Genomic DNA, 7,565 nt, shown 5'->3' with positions numbered 1-7,565 from the left:
ACAACTCTCTGGAGAGGACCTGACAGAAATTTTCGAAAAAAGAATAAGACATGGCAGCCGAAAATAATAACAACAATGCAAGGAAGATGCTTAGTGACTATGCTGCACCAACTTCCAACATCTATGGAAGAAGCATCTCAATTCCTGTCATTGGAGCAAACAACTTTGAGCTTAAGCCTCAATTAGTTTCTCTAATGCAACAGAACTGCAAGTTTCATGGACTTCCATCAGAAGATCTTCATCAATTTTTATCTGAATTCTTGCACATTTGTGATACTGTTAAGACCAATGTGGTTGATCCCGAGGTCTACAGACTTATGCTTTTCCCGTTTGCTGTAAGAGACAGAGCTAGAATATAGTTGGACTCACAATCTAGAGAAAGGCTGAACTCTTGGGACAAGCTGGTTAATACTTTCTTGACCAAATTCTTTCCACCTCAAATGATGAGTAAGCTCAGAGTGGATGTCCAGACCTTCAGACAGAAGGAAGGTGAATCCCTTTATGAAGCTTGGGAAAGATACAAGCAATTAACCAAAAGGTGTCCTTCTGACATGTTTCCAGAATGGAGCATCATATGTATATTCTATGATGGTCTATCTGAGTAATCCAAGATGTCATTAGACCACTCTGCTGGTGGATCTCTTCATCTGAAAATGCCTGCAGAAGCCCAGGAACTCATTGAGATGGTCGCAATAACCAGTTCATGTACACTTCTGAGAGAAATTTTATGAATAATGGGGTGACTCAGAGGAAAGGAGTTCTTGAGATTGACACTCTGAATTCCATATTGGCTCAAAACAAAATATTGACTCAGCAAGTCAATATGATTTCTCAAAATCTCACTGGATTGCAAGCTAAAGACGCCTCCTCTGAAGGAGAAGCTTATGACCTTGAGAATCCTACAATGGAAGAAGTGAATTACATGGGAGAATCCTATGAAACACCTATAATCCTTCATCGAGAAATCACCCAAATTTCTCATGGAAGGATCAACAGAAGCCTCAACAAGGCTTCAATAACAATAATGGTGGGAGAAATCGGTTTGGCAATAGCAAACCTTTTCCATCATTTTCTCAGTAACAGACAGAGAATTCTAAGCAGAGTATCTCTAGTTTAGCAAACATAGTCTCTGATCTATCCAAGGTCACTCTTAGTTTCATGACTAGGGCACGGTCCTCTATCAAAAATTTGGAGGCACAAGTGAGTTACTGAGTAAAAGAGTTACTTCCTCCTAGAACTCTTCCAAGCAATACAAAAGAGAATCCAAAAAGAGAGTGCAAGGCCATCTACACGTCCAACATGGCCGAACCTATAGAGGAGGGAAAGGCAGTGATTCCTAGTGAGGAAGACCTCATGGGACGTCCACTGACCAATAGAGAGTTCCCTTATGAGGAACCAAAGGAATCCGATGCTCATCTAAAGACCATAGAGACTCCACTAAACTTCCTATTACCATTCATGAGCTCTGAAGAATATTCTTCTTCTGAAGAAGATGAAATTACTACTGAAGAGCAAATTGCTTAGTATCTAGGAGCAATCATGAAGCTGAATACCAAATTATTTGGTAATGAGACTTGGAAGGATGAACCTCCATTGCTTATTAATGAACTAAATGCCTTGGCTCAGCTGAAGATACCTCAAAAGAAATCGGATCCTGAAAGGTTCTTAATACCTTGCACCATTGGCACCATGACCTTTGAGAAGGCTCTGTGTGACCTGGGGTCAAGTGTAAACCTCATGTCACTCTCTGTAAGGGAGAAGCTAGGGATCTTTGAGGTAAAAGCTGCAAGAATCTCACTAGAGATGGCAAACAAAATCAAAGAAACAAGCTTATAGACTTGTAGAGGATGTCTTCGTAAAGGTTGAAGGCCTCTACATCCCTACTGACTTCAAAATCCTAGACACTGGGAAGGATAAGGATGAATCCATCATCCTTGGAAGACCCTTCCTAGCCACTGCAAGGGCTGTGATTGATGTGGACAGAGGAGAGTTAGTCCTTCAATTGAATGAGAACTACCTTGTGTTTAAAGCTCAAGGTTCTTCTTCTATAAACATGGATAAGAAACATGAAAAGCTTTTCTCAATACACAGTCAGACAGAGCCCCTACACTCAAATTGAAGTTTAGTGTTAGGAGGCCACAATCATGCTCTGAGCAACTGTGAAGCTCTGTAAGAGCTTCTTGTCAAGCTGTTGACATTAAAGAAGCGCTTATTGGGAGGGAACCCAATTTTATTTATCTATATTAATTACTCTTTTATTTTATTTTCCATTATTATTTTATGTTTTCTTTAGGATGATGATCATGTGGAGTCACAAAAACAACTGTAAAAATTAAAGCAAAATCAAAAATAGCATAAAAAATAGCACACCCTGGAGGAAGAGCTTACTGGCGTTTAAACGCCAGTAAGGATATCAAAATGGGCGTTTAACACCCAGCCTGGCACCATTCTGGGCTTTTAAACGCCAGAAATGGGCAGTAGTCTGGCATTTAAATGCCAAAATTGGCAGGCAAACTGGCATTTAAATGCTAGTAAAAGGTATAAAAATGGGTGTTTAAACGCCCAGTATGGCACCTTTCTGGGCGTTTAAACGCCAGAATAGGGCAGCATACTGGCATTTACGCTAGAATAGGGCAGCAGACTGGCGTTTAAACGCCAGAAAAGGGTAGCAACCTGGCATTTAAACACCAGAAAGGCACACAGAGGGGCGTTTAACGCCAGCAAGGTGCAGGGATGAAAATCCTTGACACCTCAGTATCTGTGGACCCCACAGGATCACCACCTACCCCCACCTCACTCTCTCTCCTCTTCACACTTCTCCATAACACTCTTCCTAAACCACCATTCACCTATCAAATCCTACCCTCTTCCCCATATTCCCTTCACCACTCAAATCCAAACTATTTCCTCCCAAACCCAACCCTTCTCAAACGAAACCAACTCCCTCTCTTACCCTATAAATACCCCTCCTTACTCCTTCTTTTTCACACATCATATACACTCAAAACCCCCCTTGGCCGAACCCTCTCAAGCCTCCATCTCCCACTTTTCTTCTTCTTCTCCTCTCTTCTTTCTTCTTTTGCTTGAAGACGAGCAAATCTTTTAAGTTTGGTATGGAAAAAGCCTTGCTTTTTAATTTTCTATAACCATTAATGGCACCTAATACCACTTCTATGAAGTTGTGGCCAAGAAGAAGGTGATTCCCGAGGTCCCCTTCAAGCTCAAAAGGAGTGAATATCTAAAGATCCGACATGAGATTAGGATAAGAGGATGGGAAGCTCTCACCAATCCCATTCAACAAGTCAGAATCTTAATGGTTCAAGAGTTTTATGCTAATGCATGGATCACTAAGAACCATGATCAAAGTATGAACCTGAACCCAAAGAATTGGCTCACAATTATTCAGGGGAAATACTTATATTTCAGTCCATAAAATGTAAGGTTGGCATTCAACTTGCCAATGATGCAAGGAGATGCACGCCCCTACACTAGAAGGGTCAACTTTGATCAAAGATTGGACCAAGTCCTCATGGACATATGTGTAGAAGGAGCTCAATGGAAGAGAGACTCCAAAGGCAAGCCGATTCAACTAAGAAGGCTTGACCTCAAACCCATGGCTAAAGGATTGTTAGAGTTCATCCAACGCTCTATTATTCCTACTAGCAACCGGTCTGAAGTAACTGTAGATTGGGCCATCTAAATCCATAGCATCATGATTGGAGAGGAAATGGAAGTTCATGAGATCATACCTCTAGAACTGTACAAAGTGGCTGACAAGCCCTCCACTTTGGCAAGGTTAGCCTTTCCTCATCTCATTTGTCACCTATGCAATTTAGCTGGAATTGTCATAGAGGAAGACATCCTCATTGAAAAGGACAAGTCCATCACCAAAAAGAGGATGGAACAAACAAGAGAGCCCACTCATGGACCTTAACAAGCGCGTGAGGAAGTCCCTCATCAAGAAATCTCTGAGATACCTCAAGGGATGTATTTTCCTCCACACAACTATTGGGAGCAACTCAACACTTCCTTAGGAGATTTGAGTTCCAATATGGAGCAATTAAGGATGGAGCACCAAAAGCATTCCATCATCCTCCATGAAATTAGAGAAGACCAAAGAGCCATGAGGGAGGAGCAACAAAGGCAAGGAAGAGACATTGAGGAGCTCAAGCACTCCATAAGATCTTCAAGAGGAAGAACTAGCCGCCATCACTAAGGTGGACCCGTTCTTTAATTTCCTTGTTATTTGTTTTTCTGTTTTTCGATTTTTTATGCTTTATGTTTGTCTATATTTGTGTCTTCATTACATGATCATTAGTGTCTAGTGTCTATGCCCTGAAGCTATGAATAATTCCAGGAATCCCCCACTTTTCTTAAATGAAAAATGTTCCTTATTACAAAAGAACAAGAAGTACATGAATTTCAAATTTTATCTTGAAATTTGTTTAATTATTTTGATGTGGTGCTAATACTTTTTATTTTCTGAATGAATGCTTGAACAGTGCATATTTTTTATAGTGAAGTTTATGAATGTTAAAATTGTTGGCTCTTGAAAGAATAATGAAAAAAGAAAAATGTTGTTGATAATCTGAAAAATCATAAATTTCATTATTGAAGCAAGAAAAAGCAGTGAATAACAAAGCTTGCGAAAAAAATGGCAAAAAAAAGAAAAAAAAAGAGAAAAAGCAAGCAGAAAAAGCCAATAGCCCTTAAAACCAAAAGGCAAGGGTAAAAAGGATCCAAGGCTTTGAGCATTAATGGATAGGAGGGCCCAAAGGAATAAAATCCTGGCTTAAGCGGCTAAATCAAGTTGTCCCTAACCATGTGCTTGTGTCATGAAGGTCCAAGTGAAAAGCTTGAGACTGAGTGGTTAAAGTCGTGATCCAAAGTAAAAGAGTGTGCTTAAGAACTCTGGACACCTCTAATTGGGGACTCTAGCAAAGCTGAGTCACAATCTAAAAAGGTTCACCTAGTTATGTGTCTGTGGCATTTATGTATCCGGTGGTAATACTGGAAAACAAAGTGCTTATGGCCACGGCCAAGACTCATAAAGTAGCTGTGTTCAAGAATCAACATACTGAACTAGGAGAATCAATAACACTATCTAAATTCTGAGTTCCTAATGGATGCCAATCATTCTGAACTTCAAAGGATAAAGTGAGATGCTAAAACTGTTCAGAGGCAAAAAGCTACTAGCCCTGCTCATCTAATTGGGACTAAGCTTCATTGATATTCTGGAATTTATTATATATTCTCTTCTTTTTATCCTATTTTATTTTTGGTTGCTTGGGGACAAGCAACAATTTAAGTTTGGTGTTGTGATGAGCGGATAATTCATATGATTTTTGGCATTGTTTTTAGGTAGTTTTTAATATGTTTTAGTTACTTTTTAGTATATTTTTATTAGTTTTTATGCGAAATTCACATTTCTGGACTTTACTATGAGTTTGTGTGTTTTTCTGGGATTTCAAGTATTTTCTGGCTGAAATTGAGGAACCTGAGAAAAAATCTGATTTAGAGGCTGAGAAAGGACTGAAGATGCTGTTGGATTCTAACCTCCCTGTACTTGGAGTGGATTTCCTGGAGCTAAAGAAGCCCAATTGGCACGATCTCCATTTCTTTGGAAAGTAGACATCTTGGGCTTTCCATCAGTGTATAATAGTTCATACTTTGCCTGAGATTTGATGACCCAAACTGGCGTCCAAACGCCCACCAGAGACCCTTTTCTGGCGTAAAATGCCAGAATTGGCACCAAAGCTGGAGTTAAACGCCCAAACTAGCACCAAAACTGGCGTTTAAACTCCAAGAAGAGCCTATGTACGTGAAAGCTTCAATGCTCAGCCCAAACACACACCAAGTGGGCCCCAAAATTGGATTTCTGCACTATCTACACTTAGTTACTCATTTTCTGTAAACCTAGTTTACTAGTTTAGTATAAATAGCACCTCTTACTATTATATGCATATCTTTAGATCATTTTTGAGACTATCTTTGGATCACTTTTGATCTCTTGATCACGTTTTGGTGGCTGGTCATTCGCCCATGCCTGGACCTTCATCACTTATGTATTTTCAACGAAGGAATTTCTACACCTCATAGATTAAGGTGTGGAGCTCTGTTGTTCCTCATGAATTAATGCAAAGTACTATTGTTTTTCTATTCAATTCATGCTTATTCTTGTTCTAAGATATTCACTCGTACTTCAACCTTATAGATGTGATGATCCGTGACACTCATCATCATCCTCCCTTATGAACGCGAGTCTGACAACCACCTCCGTTCTATCTGCAAGAGCTTGAGTGTGTATCTCTTGGCCTCCTAGTTCATGATGCATGGTTGCCTCTCTTGACAATAGAGCCTTCCATTCCGTGAGATCAGAGTCTTTGTGGTATAAGATAGAATCAACTGGCAGCATTTTGGAGATTCGGAAAGTCTAAACCTTGTCTGTGGTATTTCAAGTAGAATCTGGGATGGGATGATTGTGACGCACTTCAAATTCGTGAATATTGGGCACAGTGACATTATGCAAAAGGATCAATGGATCTTATTCCGACATGATCAAGAACCGACAGCTAATTAGCCATGCGGGAAACCGTAGCGGACATATTTTCACTAAGAGGACGGATGGTAACCATTGACAACGGTGATCCACCAACATATAGCATACCATGGAAAGGAGTACACATGATTGGATGAGGACAATAGGAAAGCAGAGGCTCAGAGGGAACAAAGCTTCTCCATACGCTTATCTGAAATTCCCACCAATGAATTGCATAAGTATCTCTATCCTATTTTATGATTTATTTCTTTTTTAATCATCAAAACCTCAAAACCATTTGAATCCGCCTGACTGAGACTTACAAGATGACCATAGCCTGCTTCAAGCCGACAATCTCCATGGGATCGGCCCTTACTCACGTAAAGTATTACTTGGACGACCCAGTGCACTTGCTGGTCAGCTGCGTGGAGTTGTGAGAAAAGTGTGAACTCACGATTTCCTGTACCAGCTATCCACCTGGTGCACGAAGTTGTGATCAATACTTTTTCACAACACAAATAATCCCCGGTAATGAATCCAAAAACTTGGTGTTCAATACCATGGCATAAACACAACTTCGCACAACTAACCAGCAAGTGTACTGGGTCGTCCAAGTAATAAACCTTACGCGAGTAAGGGTCGATCCCACAGAGATTGTTGGTATGAAGCAAGCTATGGTCACCTTGTAAATCTCAGTCAGGCAGACTCAAATGGGTATGGTGATAAACGCATAAAACATAAAGATAAAGATAGAGATACTTATGTAATTCATTGGTAGGAACTTCAGATAAGCGTATGAAGATGCCTTCCCTTCCGTCTCTCTGCTTTCCTACTGTCTTCATCCAATCCTTCTTACTCCTTTCCATGGCAAGCTTAAGCAAGGGTTTCACCGTTGTCAGTGGCTACCTCCCATCCTCTCAGTGGAAATGATCAACGCACCCTGTCACGGCACGGCTATCCAACTGTCAGCTCTCAATCAGGTCGGAATAGAATCCAGTGATTCTTTTGCATCTGTCACTAACGCCCC

At 40.4% G+C, this 7,565-nt stretch overlaps 1 non-coding gene across 1 annotated transcript; it reads right to left on the bottom strand.

Moving 5' to 3' along the window:
• Positions 1 to 449: 449 nt before the first annotated feature.
• On the bottom strand, positions 450 to 553 carry LOC127742676 (small nucleolar RNA R71). The gene has a single exon (XR_008004033.1). It is a non-coding gene; the product is annotated as a small nucleolar RNA R71 (small nucleolar RNA).
• Between the last annotated feature and the right edge of the window lie 7,012 nt (positions 554 to 7,565).

Source organism: Arachis duranensis, chromosome 1 (genome assembly GCF_000817695.3).
Source record: "Arachis duranensis cultivar V14167 chromosome 1, aradu.V14167.gnm2.J7QH, whole genome shotgun sequence".
Lineage (NCBI taxonomy): Eukaryota > Viridiplantae > Streptophyta > Magnoliopsida > Fabales > Fabaceae > Arachis > Arachis duranensis.
Note: the sequence above shows the minus strand (reverse complement) of the source record. Positions and strands in the feature narration are given on the sequence as shown.